At 46.1% G+C, this 23,351-nt stretch overlaps 1 protein-coding gene across 1 annotated transcript in view; it reads right to left on the reverse strand.

Moving 5' to 3' along the window:
• The window catches only part of RTN4IP1 (reticulon 4 interacting protein 1), a 166,607-nt gene extending 149,632 nt beyond the window's left edge, over positions 1-16,975 (reverse strand). The window contains exons 1-2 of the mRNA XM_024755146.1: positions 16,861-16,975; positions 4,747-4,867 (exon numbers count right to left, since the gene is read on the reverse strand). The gene's annotated coding sequence lies outside the window, so the exon portion shown is untranslated. The remainder of the gene's footprint in view (positions 1-4,746; positions 4,868-16,860) is intronic.
• Positions 16,976-23,351: the final 6,376 nt, after the last annotated feature.

Raw genomic sequence — 23,351 nt, forward strand, 5'->3', positions numbered from 1 at the left:
CATTTTTGAAAGTGCAAATGCCCAAGCCTCAGCTCCAGAGTTTCTAATTCTGTAAATCTGGGGTAAGATTAAAGAATTTCCATTTCTGTAATTCATTCCCAGTTGATGTTGATGGTCCCAGGTGATGTGGTCACCACTCTGTGGGAACCACTGTTCTACATTATGCCAGAGAATTTACAGAACTTGGACCTAAAGAACCACAGACCATCACAGACTCCAGGCGCTAATATCCAATCCAACATACTATTCACGCCACTCCCTGGCGCTTGAGCCAACCCTGAGTCCTAGGTGATATCCCATGTCAATACATTCAGCCTGATGGAGCCTCACTATCTTCCCCCAACACCCTTACAATCTCCTCCCACATATGATCTTCCCACTCCTCCAGATACCATGCGTCAAGATCTCGTAACTCTCTTGGTGGGTAGACTATTTTACCCTGGAGCAGGACTTTTCTATTTCTCCTTATGGGCTATATTGAGCTCTAACTCTTCTTACAGAGCTGGAGGCAGAGAAGAGAGAGTGTGGGCCCGAGAATAAGCAGCAGCTCTCGAGGCAACTGCTCCATGTATAGTCACTGAAAACACTGTTTTGCAGAAACAAGGCTCAGGGACATTTAGAGCTCAAAGTTTTCAGCCTTATCCATGTCCCACCAGTGCCTTACACTAGCATTAGAGACCTAGAAAGGCTGAACTTTTCATTGGCACTTTAACTCTGCAACCCTTGCAATGAGACCCAGGGCTTGGCTGTTCACGGTAAGAACATCAGGACAAGAGATTTCTTCAAGTTTGCCATGGAGGTTCGAGTCTCTACAAGTGTTCTTAAATATATTATATATATATATGTACATATATATATTCATACTCTTATCTTTTTTGCCTATATGTGCACTTTGGAGCTGTAAGAAAAACCTAGGTGACTCTATAATCTGTAAAATCACTTCCTTCAACAGAGCAGCTAAGCGCCACAGCCTCTCGATCTCCCCATGTCTCGCACTCCACTCACTCCTCATGCCATGCCATGGCCGCTGATCATCTGAATGACTGTGGTACTACTGCATGCGTGGATGGTGAGCGTCCATTTCCATCCTTTAAACCTCCGCATTCTCCCAAGGTTATCGTTCAGCTCCTCGAACATGACCAGCCCAATCCCAGAAGCACATTATGAGGATCTATTTCTTGGTGCAACTTCTAATATCAATTACTCTATCAGCCGAGTACCAGAAAGAAACAGGAGGTGTTCAAATGAGGAGAATTTCAAGAGGGAACTATTTACAGTGGTGTAGACAGAATATAGGGAAATCACAAGAGAGAAAGCAATAACCAGGAGCTGGTAGCAGCTGAGCAGAACTGCCCTAGACTTGAGGAGGAGGGTCATGCAGAGACGCCCCATTAAGAGAAGCAGCGACCCTCAGTTAAGGGAATCAGGCAGCTCCTGGCAACCTCACAGACAGGGAGCTAAGGGAGTGAACACCTTGACCTCACTCTCTCCCCAGTTTCCAACCTCTCCCCAGGGATCCCCAGTGGCCAAACCCAAGTGGAAGTAAGAGGTAAGGGAGCCAGTGGATATAGTCAACTAAATCAGCCTCCTGGGCTGTGAAAGCGGATCTGGAGAGGAAAATGCAAGATCTCTGGCATGATGGGAAAGGCCATGAGTTTAGTTCTAAACAAATATGTTTGTGTCATCTAAGCATAGATGTAAAGCAGGTAGTCAAAAGTTCTGGAGATTGGAGAAAAGTCTGAGCTGTTGTACAAATTTGAGAGGATAGAGATGAGGCCATGAAGGTGGGTGAGATGACTTAGGCAGACAGTGTAGAGTGAGAAAAGTAAAGGATCCAGGGTTGAACCTGAGCAGTTCCAATGTTTGAAGGTCAATTGGAAGAGGAAAATCTTCAAAGGGACAGAGAGATAGAGCCATAGAAGTGGGAGAAAAACCAGGAGAGTATATGGCAGCTTAGATACCAAGAAGAATAGTTTTTTCCCAAAGAAGGAAGGTTAAATTGGCTAAAGTCTACTGAGAGGTCAAATACTGTGAAAATTCCGCAGTGTCCATGAGATTTAGGGGTGTGGAGGCCACTGGATACTGTGATAAAAATAGTTTTAACAGAGAAGTAGGGGAGGATGCCAGCTGGATGGGGCTGATGGGTAAACAGGTGCTGAATGAGGGCAAACAATGACTAGGCACAACTCTCCCGAGCAGTTTGGGTGTGAAGGGGAGGAGAGGAAAAGAGTAGAACCAGGAAGGAAATTTGGGGTCTGGGAGCGGGACTTTTTAAGAATAGGAGTGACTAGAGCACGTTTAGATGCTGATGAAAAGAATCCATTAGAGGGGAACAGATCAAGGCTAGAAAAGGTGAGATGGTTGGTAACACACATTTTCTGAGAAGGTTGGAATCCATGGCCTTGGGAAGGGAACTGACCTTTCAAGGAGGAGGGACATCACTTCCATTTTGTCAGGAGGGAGGTGCAGAGAATGGGCTCAGGAGCTAGTACAGGTGCAGGCTGGGTTATGGGTGCAGGTGGCAGGAAGTGAGATAATTCCCACCTGAGGGCCTCTATTTCTTCTGTGAAGTAGGAACAAAGACACCTGGCACTAGAGAGGGATGAGATGGGGACTAAAGACTTGAAGAGGAAAGTTTGAAATGGTTGTTCAGAGACTGAAAGGTGAGTGGACAAGAGGATAGTGGCATTCCTCAGGGGTGGAGGTGATAATGAAGAAGACTCTGCTAGGCTGGGGGGTTCTTCTCCGGTCGTGCTTTGCTGCCTAGGCAGAGATGTGAAAAGGGCTATGGTTGAGTTCTTCCAGGACTGACTTTTTCCCCAGGTAAAAGTGATAGAAGGACAAAATAGACCAGTAAGTTTTGGGTGTTGGTGAGATAGTGATTGACGTAATGGACCATGTATCTAACGTGGCTTCAAAGGGAAACAGATAGAGTGGGTTGATGGATAAGGAAAAGTAGAGGGGCCAGGAGGCTAAGGGCCTCAGTAAGGTTGGGGCACAGACTAGGTGAGCAAGCAGACTAGACTAGAATGAGAGGGGATTGTGAACAGAGGGGAGTTTTGACAGATGACAAAGTCCACAGTGTGACAGAGAAGTAGGTGCTGGAGGTGGCAGGGTAGATTAAGGAACTGAGAGGCCAGAGTACAGACTGGGTCACCCGTGGGTACCCTCACGTCTTCCAGGAATATGGCAGAGGTGAGGTGTGAGGGAATAGTGTGAGTCAGGAGGCAAAGTTCTCAGGGAAGCAGAGGGAGTGTTCCAGCGGCCAGTGGCTGTCAACAACACAGCACTTCAGAGAGCAGCCATTTTTACAGGAATGTTTGGACTCTGCTCCAGGGAATGAGAAGCGGGCTATTCCCACCCTTCATCCTGGGGGTGTGGGCTGCGGAAGAATACTTAAGAGAGCTGCAAAAGAAGTGATACCCTCTGGGTAGAGCTGAGTTTCAACTCAGGCCAGGAGACAGAGGTTCTCCAGGGGGCCGATGCAAGCAGAGACAGCAGAAGTGACCAGGGATGAAGGGGGAGGCTTCAACTTGAGTATGTTTGGGTCATGGATTGTAAAAAAAAAAAAGGTGCCATCAGGAAGATTCGAAATAAGTATAGAATCTATAATAAGTCCAGAAAGCATTATACTGCTTTTCAAAGACAGACACATATGCCAGCCCCAGTTGTCCTTCACTTTCAACAGTGACCCGCTGTGTGTGTGCTCTGACTCGGGAACAATGCCTAACCAGCAGTATTTTCTCCACGCTCAGGGCTGTCCTTGGGCTTCCTTGTTTCCAGCTGTTTTTTGCTGAGTCTGGCATGAGTTTTACCTTTGTCTCCATATTGCCTAGTTTACCAAACTCCTTGGTTAGGAGACTCTTAAAAAGAATCCTCCCACCAAGGACTGTTTAGGCCAGTTTTCTCTAGGGTTTCTGTCTGCCTCTCACCACATCTTTCGGCCTTGTCACATCCTTTGCTCTTGTCCTCCAAAGATTTCTCTGTGCTGTTCTACCCCCACTTCACTTCTGCGTGGGTATCCATCCTCTGTCTTTACCCATTTTCAGCACATCTAGGGCAATGACTGGGGTTACGGGGCAGCCAGGGTGCCTCTAAGATCACCAGGTGGATGACAGTGTAACTGATGTCTGTTCTCAATAAAAAAGATGACATGAAAGTAAACTTTCAGGATTTTTTAGTTGCACCATAGATGGCTAAACAAACGCTGCAGGTATCACTAAGCAAAATAAAAGTCAATGTGTAAACAGTGAAACTGAACTTAACCAATTTTCCCCTTGACTTTCCCAATAAGCTTTTTTCCTTTCCGTTTGACTTGGTTACTAATTCTTAGTATGCAGGCTGTGACCTCCTCTTGACAAACAGATCGCCGGTGTATGCTGTTGTTTTTTTCTCATTCCTAAGGATACTCACGCACCATAGTGGACACGCCAACTCAGTATCTAATCACATGTGAAAGACGCACTTAACAAACTGGTTTCTTTATGCAACAGGATGACTTAGAGTAGTCACATAACAAGTTATTGCCCTTTGGGTACTCTCAGTCAAAACTCTTCACATAATTTTCAATTCAGTGTTCTCTCGTCCATGTTGTCTTGTGATTATTGTTGGGAATTCTGTTGCTGTTGTTGTGAGAGCCCTCAAGATTTCCTGGATGATGCTGTGAGCAGACTGGCTCTATTATTGGCACTATGATTATTATCATCTATTACCTAAAACGCTCTTAAACTGTCTCAAACACCGTACCTTTGCTGGCTATCAGAGGTCGTCTCGAGGGGCAGGAGAGATGGCTGATCCTAAGGAAAGCCCCACGTGCTGGCCATCAGACAGAGTTTCCACAGCAACTCCATGGGCTTGTCAGTTTACTCTTTAGGAACATAAACGAAAAATGTAATTTACTCTTGCTACAGGAAATTTACTTCTAAGTAATAGAGATGGGTAACTGCAACACCCTCTTGATATCAGAGGCCCCTCCTAGGAACCTGAGTAGAAACTGAGGCTTAAAGTTACCCCACCCATCTCTGTTCTAAAATCTTATTGTTAGCATTTAAGATAAATACCTTTTTCATTATAGGCACAACTTAAGTTAGCTGAATCAGACTAAAAGGAAGGATTTATATTCCTTGCTTCAAGGAGGAGTTTTCTTGCTTTTTCTTCCTCATGCTAGATGTAAACAAATCTACACACGTAGCCCCGTGCCCCAGCAGATTTCTTAAAACCTGAAGGGAATCAATCTTAAGGTGAAGGCTTTGCAGAGAACAGCAGAACAGGGAAGGAGAAAACATGGGTCCTTGTTGACATGGTGGAGTTGCTGAATCAACCAGCCCTGGAGCCCACCCTACCTCTGGAAATTTCAGTTTTGTGAGATAATGAATTTCTTTATATTTAAGTCAGTTTGGTACAGTTTTTTTTAAATTTTTTAAAAGTGTTATTTTTTGCCATGGAAAGCCTCCCAGGTATCACAGGTACTCACAAGTGCCTGAGCTGTGTAGCAGAGGAGAACCCAGCAGGAATGTGAGTGATTAGGCGTAATTCCTGCCAATCTTTTCTCTATTTCCCCTCCCTCAACCTGTTTCCTGATATGAGGTTATTTGTGCTTTGAGTTAGCTTTCCGTTTTTTCTTCCCCACCCCACCCCATTTTTTTCTACCTCTCAGAAATCAGTTATTCTCCATCTAAATATAATATGACCTTCAAGTTGAATTTAAGCTGGAGTCAAATCAAGGTAAAATGTTTGGAGACCCCATCTCAGGGTGGCCTGAAAGAGGAATGTGAGAAAAGTGTACCCTAGAGTTGCTTTCTGGAGTCAGCCAAATTCTGGGATGAGATCTTTGGAATTCTGTCAGCATCACCACTGCCTCTCAGTATTTGTATCCTACCCCAGAAGTTTTACATCTTGTCAGTGAGTGGGTGGGGCTGGGTTTTGGGTCAAAGATATCTAAATGCCTGAAATTATCCTATTTGAGGTTTGCTGACATTACTATTTTTCATCAAATTTTAAAAAATTCCAATATTTCTTCAAATACATTTTCTTCTTCATCTGCTCTCTCCCCTCCTTCTGGGACTCTAATTACATGTACATTAGATTGCTTGATACTATCCCACAGGTTATTAAGGCCCTATTCTTTTTCTTTTAATCTTTTTTTTCCTCTTTGTTTAGATAATATCCATTGACTTTTCTATAGATTCACTGATAATTTCATGTGTTGTGTTCATTGTGCCTAACCCATGAGTCTTCAATTTCATATATTGTATTTTTCAGTTCTAGGATTTCCATTTGACTCTTTTTTCAAGTTTACATATCTTTTCTGAAATTTCCCATCTCTTCACCTACTATTTGCATATTTCCCACAGATTCCTTAACATATTTATCATAATTATTAAGACTTAGTTAATTCTAACATCTGGGTCCTATGTGGGTCTGTGTTTACTGACTATTGTTTCCCTTCATTATGGAGTACATTTTCCTGCTTCTTTGCACATTGAGTAATGTTTTTATTGTACACTGAGCCTTATGGACAGTAAATTAAAGAGACTTTAGATTCTGCTATCTTTCTTTAAAGAAAGTTGAGGTTTGTTGTAAGCAGTTAAATTACTAGCATACCACCTTGGGCCCCTAGAGCTATGGCATTCAAGTGCCATATAGAAATGTTCTATACTCTGTGCAGTCCACTATAATGGACATTAACCACAAGTGGCTATAAGCCTTTAAAATGTAGCTAGTGACTAAGGAACTGCAATTTAAGTTTTATTTAATTTTAATCAAATTTCAAATGTACATGGAGGCTATTGTATTGAATAGTGTAGCTGTGAATGATTGGTTTTAAGATCTGTTAGGGTGGGTCTATTTGGGTTTTGCCTTTATTCCTAGGGCATAGCCTTCAGTCCTGGGAAGTAGTCCTTACTCCTAAGGTGTGCCCTCTGTGGTCTCCGTGGAAAGTCTTGGGTATTTGCCACACCACTCTAACTGGGGAGGAATTGAACTCTAAGCTCCATCTTCCAACACAAGGCAGCCATAATTTCAGCCTTCCAGCTATCGCTCTTCCCTGGGCTCCCTGCACCTCACTTTGCACATGCACCATGCAGGAGTCAGCTGAGGAGCTGAGGGAAGTTTGTGCATAGATTTTGGAGCTCCCCCTCTGAGGCTCCCTCCTTTCTGGGGAAGCCCCAAACCCCAGCTTCTGCCTCCTCAGCTCATAGGGCTGCCACTTTCCACTTGAGCTCTGTCTCCTGCCATCCTGGGAAGAGGAGAGTACTGCCAGAGGAAACGCCTGATCAACATGGACCTCGCCCAGTGGGATCCACCCCCCCCACTTTTTTCAAGGGTCATATCTTCTCCAGTTTTTGTCTTCAGAACCAAACCATTTTGGTTGTCCTCCAGGACCTTAGGACAGGTTTTGTTATTGTCTTGTTTTAGGTCCAGAACTTATCATTGTTTTTGGCAGAAGGATTAGTCAGATACTATTTACTCAGCCGTTATCAAAAGCTGGAACTGATCTGAATGGCCCAAACTAGACACTAAAATACTGAGTTCAGTGGGAAAGCTTGGCTCTCCTTTCCTCCTAACATACTCTCCTGCGTCTCTTTGCACAAGAAGGGGCTCAATATTTGCTAATGAAAATTTGCTGAAAACTGGAAATTCTCTCGAAGGAGCCATACTTTGAAGCATTATCAGTTGTTCATAATTTAGAATGGACAGTCGTTTCCTGAAAGAAGATTTTGATATGGGTTAATGAGAAGGAACAAGAGGTTCTTGGGTGTATCTGAATTCTGATTACAAGTGGTAGAAAACCTGACACAATTTTGGTGTAAGCAAAAGGAGAATTTATTGAAAAGCCTAGCTTAACACTCCATGGTAGGGCTGGCTCTAGGCATAGCAGTTTTCAGGCCTCATATAGTATCATCAGAATGCAGGTTTTTCTTTTTTTTAATAAATTTATTTATTTTATTTTATTTATTTTTGGCTGTGTTGGGTCTTCATTGCTGTGCATGGGCTTTGTCTAGTTGCGGTGAGCGGGGGTACTCTCCATTGCAGTGCGCGGGCTTCTCGTCGCGGTGGCTTCTGTTGTTGTGGAGCACGGGCTCCAGGCATGTGGGCTTCAGTAGTTGTGGCCCATGGGCTCAGTAGTTGTGGCTCATGGGTTCTAGAGTGCACGCTCAGTAGTTGTGGTGCACGGGCTTAGCTGCTCTGCGGCATGTGGGATCTTCCTGGACCAGGGCTCGAACCTGTGTCCCCTGCATTGGCAGGCAGATTCTTAACCACTGCGCCACCAGGGAAGCCCAGAATGGAGGGATTTGGGTTTTGTTTTTTTGTTTCTGTTCCCAGCTTTCAGACCTGCCTGTTGCATTGATAGAATTAATCTCAGCTTCCTGTGACTACTAGAGGATGGCAGCAGCTTCAGCCCTGCATCCTCTCAAGTGTCCAGTCCAGAGGAGAAAGTGCAAGGCTATTTTCCAGAAATACCCATGAAAATCTCACTGCCTCTCATAGGTTCTGCCTGGGTCATAGGCCCATCCGGAAGCAATCACATGGCCATGAAACAGGATGAAATGATTGGCCTAAACACGCCTCATATGCTGCACTCCCCAGTCAGAGGGGTGTCAGTTTCATCAGACCCCCATGGACTGAGAGGGGGGAAGGGGCACTTCCCCTGATACATATCTGGATTCTTATTCACTGGAAGGGCAGACACACGCTGGGGCAGAAACAACGGAAGCCCACTAAGGTTGTTGTTGGAGGAGACTGGAACCAAGGTACCTGGAAGGGGTTAAAAGGCTGCAAAGTAGAGAAGCAGGGGGCCTAAAGGAAAAACGCTGCCTCTTTTTCCACTTAGCCCCTTGGCTTAGGGCCGCTGGAGGCTGGTGCTGTGTCATTGCTTCATGGTGATTGTGCTTGGGTACCTGCCATGAGTAAAATCCATGAAATTTAGATACCACAGCGGTATCTTTAAAGGGTATCAGGTGGAGAATGGCTTTTAATGTGGAATCCAGGCCTCCAATGAGAGGCTTGTTCCACTTGCTAAATTTGGTTTGGGTTAAATGCCCACTGACCTCTTGTCCCTATAGCATTTCATCACTGTGATGAATGCTCGAGAACAAATCCTCCTCTCCCCCGCCCTTCCTAATGGTACACACTCTCTATACCGTTAGAGTTCTGAATTCTTTTCCCAGATAAATTGCCAGGCCCCCCTCTCCATCTCTTCCATGAGTGAGGAAGCAATCCAAGGAAAAAGGACAACTGCGCCAAATGCAGCCGTGCTTCCGAACGTTCACTTGGCTTGGCCAGTGCCTGACCAGCACCTGCCATGGCTCCAAACCATCCAGCAGCATTTGGCGGGGGGGGCGGGCTGGGGAAGTGGAGGCTTCCTTTTCTCTCCCCCTCCAGGAAACCAGAGAAAACATAGCCGACCTCAGAGACCAGTGAAAAATACCTCTGGAGTCTCTCAATCCACTCAGTCCCCACTGACTGCTCCTAAGCACGTTCTAACTTGAACCTAATGGTTCTAAGAAAGCCCAGTGAAAGGGGCTTAATTGCTTCCCTAAGCAATTAAGAGAACTCTCCCCAATTTTTCAAAAACGCCTGTGCTTTTTAAGATCTCACTTTTTTTTTTTTTACAATAAGCATGCCTCGCTTTTGCCACAAAAAAAATAAGTACGGATATTCAAAGTTTCAGAATTTCCACAACGCTTTGCCCCCTTCAAAGCTCCCTCTGTAACCAGTGGCTGACTTGAAAGTCGCTGCTCGCAGCATTTCAGGCTTTTTCTGTCACTGCAATTACATCTAATCATAAAAAGAGAAATATACTTCTGACGAATTTAAAAATGCAACATGGAAGATGCCTCTAGAAAAAATTCCTGTCAGCTCTTTTCATACCCGGGTGCCCTTGGTGATAAATTCCTAGTCTTTTCAGGAAATCAGTTCCTCCTTGCTTCCTTGATGAAACAACTCAGCTCACTCGCCTCAGCCTCACCTTCCTGATGAGCTTGTCTTCTGAAGCATAGAGATATTCTGGTAGTTTCCCCCTCTTTCCTGCCCCCCCACCACCCACCCAGCTTCTTCACTTGCTCTGCATCCCACCGTGCCGAGGACACCTGCCGCTGACCTCGTTCTCAGCTTTGTTTCCCGGATAAGTTTATTGGCCAGGTGCTGTAATCTTTGGTTTGCTGGGCAATTGCCTCGATGCAGTTCCTGTGACCTACTTGGACTGTGGAGCAGACTTCTTCATTATTCACGATGAGCTAGAGGTGCAGTTACCAGTAGGGTCCACCTCCGAAACTTGTTTAGCCAGTTTCCTTCTTTCACTGAGCCGTTCCAAGACCGGCACATGCAGATTGACAAAAACACCGAGAGTTTCTGTGTTCCCAGAAACAAATCCCACCAGAACAAACCTCCGTCTGTTGCTAAACTATGATTCTCGTTTCCTCTCCCCACACCGTCTTCCCCCTCTGCCTCCACCTCCCTTTCCTACAAAGCTAAGGACCATCAGGTTTAAATGCGGTGTTGAGTTGTTGATGAAAACAGGGTGTCTTTTTCTGAATGTCAAACAACATATGAACATAAAGCAGGCATAAAAATATCAGGAAAATAAGTGTGCACTGCTTCTGTCCGGGATGCAAGTGCACAACTGGCTGAGCTTAAAAAGCTTCCATGCTCACGAGAAGTTCTGGAGCATTAAAATTGACGATGGGGATTAGGGTGTCTTTCAGAGCAGCAGAATCTGTATAACTGAATCCTCCTGGATGGAAGCATTTTCAGCCCAGGCATATTAAGTTGGCTGGCTCTGAGTCGACTTTTGTACACACACGCACAGTACTTAACCACGAGTGCGGTGGGCCCCAAATTGAAACCATATTTTGTTAGCACCACGTGTTCCAGCCTTGACAGTGTTTATCAAAGGGGAAGCTGCTGGATTTATTGAAAGAAATGAACTTAACCAGGGTCTGGCAGACCCAACCCCAATAGGGAGTTGTTATTTTTACCCCGCCTGGTGAGCAGTACTGTGGCTGTCAGCGCAATGCTGTTAACTGGCTTCGGGCACTGTTTGCTACTGGACCTCTCCAGGGCCTGCCTCCCAGCTGCCTGGGCCGCATGGGACGTCATCAGCGCCACAGCCGTTTGTTCTTCAAGCCCCTGTTTGTGTTCCTTTCTCTTCTGTGAGGTCCTTGCTCCTTGAGCCAAAGGTCGTTTCTTCCTCCTCTGATCTCTCCAGCATCAGCTGGGGCTGTGGTGGAAATGCAGAGTCCCAGGCTCCACCGCAGACCCCCTGCATCTGCATCTTGGCAAGAATCCCAGGAGACTCCGGAGCACACTGACTCCGGAGCACACTGGAGCTTGAGAAACACTGCTCTACCCGCACTGACCTTCTCTACCAGTGGCTCTCAGTGGGAGTTGTTACCCCCTACAGGTGCTTTGGAAATGTATAGGGGGATTTGGGAGTTGTCACAATGGTGGGTGCTGGGCGGGAGAATGCTGGACGGGAGAATGCTGGGCAGCCTGCAGTGTAGAGCACAGCTCCACATGAGGAAGACTTGGTTCATACATCACATAACTTTCTAAAGTGCCGCCAGGCAGGCAGGTTGGTGAAAAACCTATTTTTAATTATCTGAACCCGGTACTGAATTCCTTTTCCCACACAGACACAAAGTATTGTTTGCACAGTTTTAATATACACTCAATTTTCTAGGAATTCAACTTCTGAGAATTCAGGGAAGACTGTGCTTTGTTTTGTTCAGAATTTTACCTTCGTTCTTCTTTTTTTTTTTTTTGGCGGTACGCGGGCCTCTCACTGCTGTGGCCTCTCCCGTTGCGGAGCACAGGCTCCGGACGCGCAGGTTCAGCGGCCATGGCTCACGGGCCCAGCCGCTCCGCGGCACGTGGGATCTTCCCGGACCGGGGCACGAACCCGTGTCCCCTGCATCGGCAGGCAGACTCTCAACCACTGCGCCACCAGGGAAGCCCCGTTCTTCATTTTGGAAACACATTACTGACAGGAATGCTGCTTTCAGTATGTCAGTCTCCAGGACAATATATCTGTATCAGTGTGCTTTGGTAGCTGTCCCAGTAACAGTGATTTTATATCTGACTACTTCATTGGTTTTTGGTATAAATATGCCTGAGCATTTATATATTGAAATATGTTGTTTTATTACAAATTGATTTTATTCCTTCATATCAGAATTAAGGAATTCATTATACAGATTGAGTTAGTTATATTATTCATGGATTCTAGTTATTTAATTCATGGATTCTATTTTAAGAAAATGAAGTCATTTTAAGGTATTAGAGAATGTTGGGGTCTGATGGGGTTGGTGCTACGTTCTTCAGTTGGCCCTTATTACATACTATCTAATCAGCTTAGTTATATTTTTGAGACCATGCATAGTCTCACCTACGAGATTCTAAACATTCTTGGGGCAGGACTGTGTTTTATAAACTTGGTATTCTACTTACCACTTAGTTCAGCATAATGCACCCATTGAGCATTAAGTAATTGATCACATGACTACTTCAAGGACAGGCCCCCATCCTGCATTCCATCCCTCAAATGCTACTGAGTTCCTACCGTGTGCGGAGAACTGACAGCCCGGCTACAACAGTCATTAAGAGAAGGTTCGGCACCTGGGCTGAGCATAAAGCTTAATACAAAGATTTCTGAAAGAAGTGGAGGTTGGAAGTGGTCCACTAGGGAAACAAAATGCTATGGGGTTACGGAGGGGAAAACAATCCCAACACGTGCATGTGCACATACACAAGTCTGGAGTGGCAAATTGCACGTATAAGTTCCTTTATGTACGTTTTTATTTAATGGGATGGCCACCATCTTCTTTGCCCCGTTGAATTAGAAGCTTTTTGAGAGCCGGTCTCAAGTTCTCTAATTCCTTCGTATTACTGCCAAGCTTCAGTGCTGTGTCCGACAAAATCCCTTCTATTTCTTGGGACAAGGACCACAGACGTACAGTCTTTTCAATCTCATGTGATAAGGTGACATTTTTTGTGTAGGCTAGATTGGCCTGGTGGTCAGGGTCTGGATTTTAAGCTGTTGATAATTTGGATAGGTCATTTCACCACCCCGGTGGTCATTTTCCTCATCAGAAAAGATGGACCAGATTGATGGTTCCCAAACTTGACTCTTCCTGAGAAGATTTTTAAAGATACAGAATTCACTGGGCTCTACTCCCAACATGTTGAAAAGACTTTGGAGGCGGAGTCCAAGTAGCTGTAGATTTTAAAGGCTATCAGGGAATTCCAATAGGTGGCCTGGTTTTCTTTCTTTCTTTTTTTTTTTTTGGCCACACTGCGTGACATGTGGGATCTTAGTTCCCTGACCAGGGATCAAACCCATGCACCCTGCAGTGGAAGCACAGAGCCTTAACCACTGGACCACCAGGGAAGTCCCTGGCCAGTTTTTCTTTTCAAACTTTAATATGAATACAAATCACCTGAAAGATCTTAAGATGCAGATTTGATGCATCAACTCCGTAGTGTAGCCTGGGAGACTGCATCCCAACAAGCTCTCAGGTGACATGAAGGCTGCTGATCAATGAATCCTACTCTACTAGCCAAGAAAAAAAGACTTAAGTCTTTTTCAGCTGAATACTCTCCATCTACATCAATTACTAGTGAGTAATGTTATATAAGATACCATTAAAAATCATCCACATTTAGTGTAAGATGACCTAGCCAAGTTAAATTGTCGTGGTAGAGTATAGAATTATTTCCCTCATTTATAAATTTTAAGTGATACTTTCAAATAATCTATGGAGGATTTTTTTCCCTCTTAAGTTAGCATCCCATAGTACAACATTGAAAGAGTTTTCAAAAATTCTTAAGACTAGAAAAAAATTTTCAACCAAGCAGCAGACTTCAAACTGACCTTTTTGTGGCACAGGGAGCTCAATGCCAGTGTGATCTGAACATCATAGAAGGTACTATCTCTTCCCGAATCCTCCCATGGGCTGGCATATGCCTGAAATTCCTTTAGCAGAGGACAGAGACTCTCGCTCACTCCGTAATTAGTGATGAGGCTTAAAATACAAATATCTCTCAGGAGGGTAAAGCACTGACTTTACATCTTAGCAGAATAAAGAAATGATGGGGGAGATTTTCACAGAAAGACGTTTTCATAGGAAAGCGTTGGATTGGGGGATGCGGGCTGGAACAGAGAGTGAAAAAGATGTTTCAGAAAGGGAAGCCAGGAGCTGAAGTACACTTAACCTTCTTCATAACCTTGTCCAAAGGAGGCTGACCTAATGGTTTTCAGAGAACTGCAACTAGCCAGGAGAGCCGCCACGCTCTCTGGGGAGGCAGCAGGGGGAAGGGAGGAGAGTGGGTCTCCTCCTGAGAAACAGACACATCCCCAATTCCTTTGCTCATTTCTTAGGTTCGTATGAGAGGCCCTTAGGCCTCTTTTTCCTACAGTCCTGCAAATGAGCAAAGGAGTGGGTCCCAGGGAGGAGAAGGGTCAGGATGAGGGACACTTGTGGGGCCTGAGCTGACCAAGGAGGCTGAGGGAGGGAGAGGGTCAGCAGGAGAACTGAGGTGGACACCAGAAGAGGGAGGTGGGTGTGACCCGCAAGACAAGGGGCCCCATAAAGCTAGGTTTGCTTCCAGCACTACACAGCTGCTCAAGGTCTTGGCAATGCAACCTCTTCCCAGTCTCCTGTAACTCACCTGGAGGTCACGACTGCCAGTTTGCGACACGTAAACAAGGCCGAGGAAGTTGATTTTTCTTCCAGCAATTAAGACACTCAGTCTCCGCCACAAACTCGTGATACCCAAGGGCGCCCACTCTCAAGGGAGGCAGCGAGGCAGCTGGAAGATCTATGAGTCTGGCTGCTGCCCAGGCTAGATTCACCTCTGGGCATAGCGGCTGAGTATCTAAGATCTGGAACAATCTCTAAGAGCGGGGACAGACCGGGCACCTGACAGGACGTTAAAGCCGGGAAGAGCTTTTGCTCCAGCAAACCTCCCTCTCGAGGTGTATTCTTTTACCTCTTAATCACTTTTTTTTCCTGAAAAGGAAAGGAGCTGAAGAGAGGCATACAGATCACCTGGGCTGTTGAGGCCAAGAGGAAAAATATTCCAGGTTCATATAACATCTCTCCGTCTATAAACCACACGATTCACTGAGTATCAACTGACGTGCAGACCCACAAGTGAATGCTCAACTCAACTAACGTGAGGGGAAAGAAACTGTGCAGTGAAGCCTGCAGGAGCACGGCAGTCCAGGCCTGCCAAAAAGATGAGAGGAAGGTCTCTGGTCCCTGTTGACTCAGGGCAAATGGACAGGGTCTCTTTCCAGGGCCCCCAGGACACAGGCTGCCCACCACGACTTCAGAATGAAGTCCATTTGTGCTGAAGGAGAAGAGAGGAGTGTTACCTTCACTTACGTTAGAAGTCACCTTAGAACCCTCCTACACTGTTGGTGCAAATGTAAATTGGTACAACCATTATGGAGAACAGTATAGAGGCTCCTTAAAAAACTAAAAATAGGGCTTCCCTGGTGGAACAGTTGTTGAGAGTCCGCCTGCTGATGCAGGGGACACGGGTTCGTGCCCCGGTCTGGGAGGATCCCACATGCCGCGGAGCAGCTGGGCCCGTGAGCCATGGCCGCTGAGCCTGCGCGTCCGGAGCCTGTGCTCCACAACGGGAGAGGCCACAACAGTGAGAGGCCCGCGAACCGCAAAAAAAAGCAAAAACAAAAAACTAAAAATAAAACTACCATATGATCCAGCAATCTCACTCCTGGGCATATATCCGGAGAAAACCATAATTCGAAAAAATACACACCCCACAATGTTCATTGCAGTACTATTTACAATAGCCAAGACACGGAAGCAACCTTAAATGTCCACTGACAGAGGAATGGATAAAGAAGATGTGGTACAGATATACAATGGAATATTACTCAGCCATAAAAAGAATGAAATAATGCCATTTGCAGCAACATGGATGGACATAGAGATTATCAAACTAAGTGAAGTAAATAAGACAGAGAAAGACAAATATCATATATCACTCATATGGGGAATCTAAGTTAAAAAATGATATAAATGAACTCACTTATACAACAGAAACAGACTCACAGATTTCAAAAACAAACTTATGGTTACCAAAGGCAAACGTCGGGGGGAGGAATAAATTAGGAGCTTGGGATTAACATACACTCACTACTATATATAAAATAGATAACCAACAAGGACCTACTGTATAGCACAGGGAACTCTACTCAATATTCTATAATAACCTATATGGGAAAAGAATCTGAAAAAGAATGAATACATGTATAACTGAATTACTATGTTGTACACCTGAAACACAACATTGTAACTCAACTATACTCCAGTAAAATTTAAAAAAGAAGGAGTCACCTTACCCAATGAGAGCAAGGTAGCCTAAGGATTTTGGCACTTGGAGGGATTTTAGATCATTTAATTCACACTCATTTTATAGGTAGGGAAACAGAGGCCCAGCAAGGGAAAGAAGTTTGTACAAGTTCGCTGGTAAATTCTTGGCAATGTTGAGTCTAGAATCCAGCTGACTCCCAGAGCCACTCTCCTCCCTTCCCCTCTGCTGCCTCCCAGAGAGCCCAGTGGCCCTCCTGGCTTACTGCAGTTTTCTGAAACCTCTGGAGTTTTCAGAGCTTGCATTCCCATACCCTTATTTCCTCAGCTCTCTAGGTGGTGCTGGATGAGGCTGCCCTCCAAGCTGCCCCAGCTCCAAGCTTAAAGACCAGTGTGAAAGGGGTCCTTGGCAAAGGCCCATGATGGGCTTGAAGAGACAAAACTTAGGTTCATGAACTTATACCACCCCTTTCAGAACTCCATTTTCAAGTTTAGGGGGAGAAATGAAAGCTCTTACCAGACCCAACAGTTGGGCTGCATCGCACAGGCCTGTAAGCCTCGTAGTTGCCCAGCCCGAGACAGCAACAGAGACGCCAGCAAAAGGTCCGAGAGCAACACCCCACCGTAGATAGCAGGCAGCACATGGCGGCAGCCTCCGCTACTTAGCGGGAGAAGGAGGCTACCACTTACAGGCAGAACTGATGTCAGGTTGGCTCATCAGTTACCAGGGAAACCAGCGGCTAGGGCAGGGGGCAAGCACGCAGGCAGTTACTTATTAAGCCTTATAATTAAGAGAATTGGATAGTCATGTGAGTGAAGCAGGGCGTGATCCAGCAGGGGGGACGTACAGGGAGCAAGAGAAAAGCCATCTTGAATGACCCGATCATACACGAACTCACTCAGCACACGCTAAATCCAGTGTGGGCGTGAGCAGGTGCAAACGGGACTCTCAGGCCATGGTTGGTTCTGCATCTGGAAGTTAGGAGCCCATAACCATAGAAAATATCAGTAGCCTGCTACGGTCGGACCCAAGTGGGGCCTGCACATCTCTACCCCAACAAGCTTGCTGCCAAATGGGGTTGTTGCAATAAATGCGAGTCTCCACTCACACCAAATCCCATCAAATGCAGGGAACTTTGTCAGTTAGCAGACAAAATTAATCTAACAAGTCTCATTTGTGGTTCAGAAGATATTTCTCTCTTTTCTTCCTGCACCCCTCTCACTCCCACAAAAAAATCAGCAGAAACACCCAGGCAAGAAGGCTTGCTGTTCTCAGCCTTGTCCTTCAAGGTGTAACTCTCTGGCCCTCCTCAGGCACCCTCTCCACACAGGGCAATGAGTCACAGGGCCCAGGGAGCGTGTCTACCCAGAGCTAATACGTCACCTTCTAGACCACACTTTGGTACCTGGGATCCCAGAGTTCCCTGCCCAAGGGTCCTGAAATCATCTCCAAAGCCTGCATAGTTCTCTCCTCGGGCTCTGAGTTCTGAGGATGGACTGGCCCATGGCTGTGCCTCGCCCCTAGGCCTGAGGAAAGACCGGGAGACAGCTCTTCACAGAGACATGGGGTGTGGGATAGAGCTGGGGGTAGGCAGAGAAGGGACAGCCAGGGAGGAGCAGGTGGGACTCTGAGGGGTCTGAGGATTCTACATTCAGACTCTGCATTCCAGGTCTCTCTGAAGACAAAAGGATAGAACATATTCTGTAATATAGTTTCTAGGCTAGATTTGCTGCTTTTCAATATTTGGACATATGGTATGTGGGTCTCCATCTGCCGTCTTGCCCCGGTCTGTAAACCTCTGTTGGAGGCATATTTTTTGAAGCAAACACAAAGACTGGGCTCCTGTGGTTAGACGGTGGGGGGAGCGTGAGAGTCATCCTATCCCTGGAGACACCACACCAGTGGGCCCTAAGCTCAAGGCTTGCTGATTTTTAACCCTTATGCACACAAGGCAATTAGCCCTATTATATACACATACCAAACACATACCAAAAAATCGGGGGTTCTACTAAATCAAGAATTACTTCTCTAAAAAAAAGAATTACTTAGAACACTTTTATGCAAATAAGGCAACTTAAATTGTTGACAGAGACTAGAATTGATTTGCTTGCTTTACCCACTAATTAACCCACCCTGAAGAGCTAAAACAGATTAGGATTTACTTGTTCATGTACATATCACGTTACTCATGCCAGAGTATTTAAAAATAAATGACCACATATACAACACAACAGCCAGCCTCCCAGGGTCCCCCTTTGTTCCTCAGATGGATAAGCCTAGGATGGTGCTGGGAGCGCAGCCCCTGGGGTGAGGAGTGGGCCTGGCCCCAGCAGCCCAGGACTAAGGGGTTCTCTGGCTCCCCCCCGCATCCCCCCGAAGGGGCATGCCAGCCCCCAGAGATGATTTGTATCATTGTATCCAGCAATAATTCTGCCACTCCACAAGCCACACACCCCAGGTCTATGTCTTTCTGAGATACAGATATGATTATCTAACTGCTCTGCTTCAAATCCTCCAGTGCGTCCACGTTGCCCACAAAGGCAGTCCAAGATCCTCGCCTTCAGAGAAGTGAAGGGCTTACTGAGCTATTCGTCTGGGAGACCTACAATTTGCATGAGCAGACAAAGCAAATATTCACGTGGCCTATCCAACCACTAAAGCATCAGGTCCTGGGACCAAAACGAACAATTTCCCAAACAGTTCCAAAACCTGGCTCCGACCTCTTCTTGGGCAAAAACTCTGACCTAATTTTAGAAGATCCTGTTTGATTTCTTAAATCAAATATCCTTATCCTTCATGTACTATGGCTGCTCTGAATCAACCAATAAGAACAGAGCAACATTAAAAAATACCATAAGGGCAGTTTCAATGCTCGTTTTCTCTCCTCCTTTCTCCCTGCCTGACCCTAGTTTCTCTTTTCCAAAACATGGCTGGAGCACCTCCTTCAAGAAGTCTTCCTCCCTGTCTTGACCTTATTTTAATCACACCACGGCTTGTGTGAGAGGCACAGATCCTGTCTGTTGCAGCTGTGTGTATCGTGTTGTTTTCTCTGTCTTCTTTCTCTGATTACCCTATAAACTCTCCTGGATGAGGTCTGTACCCCTACTTCTTTTGCAGCACCCCAAGCATTTAGTCTGCACAAGGAGGGAACTTAATAATTTCTGCAGTTTGATATCTGGGTCCCTACCCCAGCTCCTGGGTAATCACTGTCGGCAAACAAGTTAGTTATCAGTACAACAGCCAAGGTTTCCAGAGTGAATCATTTGTATTTCCACTGCTGGAAAAAACAACACATGCCACTCTCCTTGCAAAGAGGAATTTCAGTAGAGGAATGTGGTCATGACGCCACGGGCAGATCTCTCCTGAGAGTTTTGACACTTGTAACTCTTTGACCTGAAAAGATGAATCAACTTTTATTTTGAATCCTGTGATCCCCTACGTTCTTTTAACCTAAAGGCGTAAAAGTCAGAGAAGGTGAGCCGCGTCCTACTGGTAACAACAAGAAGTAAATACACATGCGGTCTTGGCTGAGCACCCACTAATAAAATTCCTGGGAGCCAAGCACCGCCTCAGCCCCTGCAGCATTCGGGACCGGCTAAGAGATGGCTCAGAGGCTGCACCTGCCTTGGTTCATCCCAGGCGCAGTCCCACCCACGTGCTGAGGCTGCTTCTCTCTTGCAGGGGCTGATCCTCCTACTGATGCCCAGAGCCTACCTCTTCGTCCTGCCTCACAGCTCTAAGCCTGTCCAGGGGAGGAAGGTCCTGCCCTGGCCTCTCCTGGTCCCCTACTCCCAGGTGGGCAGCTTCATGAGTCAGCCCAGCCCCAGGGGAGCTTTTTGAGGAAGGGTTCTTTCCCTCCACCTCCTGTCTCCACCTCCCTCTTCCCCTCTTCCTTCTTTTTTTTCTCCCTCCTCCCTTCCTAACTCAAGTAGGGCTTGAGGGTGCAGCGTCTGGTCCCGAATGGGGTTTTGTTCTCCCTGCAGCATCTTTTCTTCTTCCACCAGCAGCGTGGGAGAACCCAGACGCCCCATACACTCCACCCACCAGAAAAGGGAATCTCTTCCCTCTCCTGTCCAAGTCCCCTGCACAACAGGGCGGCTCCATTTCAGTTCCCAGCCAGGTTTCCAAGCTCCATCCCCACACGGGGCCTCCAGACCTGCTACCCTGTTTCTTCAGGGAACGTAGTGGCCATTAGCTAGAGACAGGGCCGGCTCTGTGTTCTTCTGGACCACAGGAGGTGTCCCTGAGAGCCCTTTCCTTCCACCACGGCACACAGGCAGGCCCTCTGTGCCAGGCACACTGCAAAACACTTGTTGAGCCCAGATAACCAATGCCCAATGAGTGCAGTCTGCAATGGAGCAGAAGGGCGGGAACCGGCCGGGTCCAACCACCACCCATCGGGATGCAGCCAAGAGAAAGGGGCTCTGGGAGGAGAGGGGGCTGCACCCCAGCGTCAGGGAGCGGGTGGGCAGGACACCAGGAGTGGGCCAGACTTCAAGTGGACAACCTACTGTGGAGTTTGAAGATCTCCGAGGAACCTCCAAAAGATTCCTCTGCCCTTTGCCCTGCCTCGGGTGAACGTGCAGGGTCTCAGCAAGGCGGCTGGACTTTCCTCTTCCTCTATCCGTTCCTGCTTCTATGGAGGTCCTGCCCATACCTGTATGGTATGGGCCCGACACCTGTATGTTCACTCCTAAGCACCAAATCTCACGCACAACACACTTCAGTGGCTATAGACTCTTTAAATGTTACTGCTGAAGTTCTGTTCCCCTCCTTTACTGCCAACCCATTCCCTTCCACCCACTCTCCCAGTATTTTCCCAAGGAAATCACGAATCGAACATTTGAGTCACCCTCAATTAGCCCTTTCTGCAAGTTTCAGGGCCTTGTGACCATCTGTGATCTCCTGTGAGGTCATTGTAAATCCAAACACTTGAACTGCAGTGGACCACGGTGATCGTGCCTTTCACTTTCTCCCTGTCATCCTGGACAGGGGCAGATCTGGCTGGTTTCAGGGCACACAGATTCTTTCTTGCCTCCACAGTAAAAAAAAAAAAGGGCCAGTCACAGCAGAGGTAAAGGCCCCATGGACAGTCCTCACTCCCTCTGACCAGGAGGAGGTGGGCAGTAAGACTCAATACTTGGCAGGGGAGGAGACAAGACTGAATGTCTCCGGAAGCTATAAAGTCAGAGAAATGATACTGACGAGCAGGCACTGGGCTCTGATGCCTGTGCTGGGTGAATTATGTTCCCTGAATCTTTACAAGAATCCTGGGGGTTAAGTTCTATTACTATCCCCCCCACCCCCATGCAGACAAGTAAATTAAGACTCAGAATGGCTCCATAACTCACCCAAGGTCACACAGGCCAAAGTGAACAGAAAATGGCTTGATGCATCTCCCTTTGTCCCCAGGAACTGGGCAAGAAGGAGCTGGACCCAGCTGGCATAATAAGGTGATGGAGATTTGCTGAATTGGCCCCAGAGCTTCAAGAAAGAACACGGCTGAGGAAGAGAGACGGGGCTTCCTGGGGAAGAGACAAGGAGGATTGTTAGAAACTTGTAAAAATGTGTCTGGTGCTGACTTATTGGCATGTTCTCATGCTGGGTTGGGAAGACCTGTAATTCCCTTCTGCTACTCCCAAATCTCCCGTAAAAGGCAGCCAGATGTACTCACACCACCTACCCACATTCATTAGCAGAGGTATGTGTTGCTTGGAGAACAAAATGGGGGAGCAAGGTCTGGCCTGGAGGGAAGCAATGGAGAGAGAGGATGGTTGCTTGGACTAGCCAGACAGCACTGGGCCACTTGAGGGCTTGTTCTGAGCAGGACCCAGAGGGAGAGGGAGGCCATAGGAACGTACGTGCCCTGGGAATCTTCAAACATGCTGGGAGGAAACTAGATTCCGCGTATAATTGGGGATGCAGGCTTGAGCCGTTTGATGTGGATATTAAAGAAAAATGATTTCCAGAAAGTTGAAGGATTTGGAAACCTGTTTTACCTCATGCAATTCTAAAAACCACCCTATGAGGTAAATAATTTACTCTCTCCTTTGTGCAGATAAGTAAACCCACGTCGTTTAGGAGGTGGAACTTGTCTGGAACCAAAAGCTAGGGCCCTAACACAGGCCCTGTCCACCCACTCTGCTCTGAGAGCTGCTCTCCCACAGAGAACTTCAACCTGCCTCAAGTTCCATCCATTCCTCACAGGTCTTGGTCGGAAGCCCTTCTTCGTGAAGAATTCATATTCGACCTTACTCCCCATGACTTAGGCCAGTGTAGCCTAAGTCTCTTTCCTTGAGGACTGCAGTGTCAGCGGTCCTGACTCCAAAGTCAGGCAGCCTACTGTGTGACCCTGACTTCACTGAGACTCAGTTTCTTTATCTGTAAAACAAATAATAATAACATCTATTTTGTAGGGCTGGTGTCAGGATTAAATGGGAAAAGAAAAGAAAAGAAAAAAAAAGGAAGTACCTAGCATATAGTTAGCTTGCAATAAAAATTAATTGTATTACTATTATGGTTTTGCCTCGGCTAATGGACACAGATTGTTTTCCTTAAGTTCTAGAAACATTGAAAAAAAACAAAACTTCAAATTAAGTTGTACTCTGCAACAAATGGACATTAAAGTTATCACAAGAAAAGTATTTTGGAAGGACTAATAAATCCTGATCGGTTACTTTCCCTATTGCTATCATTTCAATGCAGATTTACATTATGTAGTGTTCCCAAGAACTTTTATAACTTATTAATTAAATACTTTGATAGCCTCAGGCAGAACTTAGAAAATCACCAACTATAATTTCGCTATCTGCATATTTTGATACACTAACATTTCTTGGCATACTTTAAAACTAACAACATTTCTTTTACTTCTAATGATAAAAGTCAAATATTGTAGAACATTTAAAAATAAATGTATAAAAAGTATAAAATAGGAAATAAAAATTATACACTCACCATCCATAGATATCACTATTAACAAAGATTTATTGCTATCTTGTCTGCTT

This window comes from Neophocaena asiaeorientalis, unplaced genomic scaffold (assembly GCF_003031525.2).
Source record: "Neophocaena asiaeorientalis asiaeorientalis breed wild unplaced genomic scaffold, Neophocaena_asiaeorientalis_V1.1 scaffold105, whole genome shotgun sequence".
Classification (NCBI taxonomy): domain Eukaryota; kingdom Metazoa; phylum Chordata; class Mammalia; order Artiodactyla; family Phocoenidae; genus Neophocaena; species Neophocaena asiaeorientalis.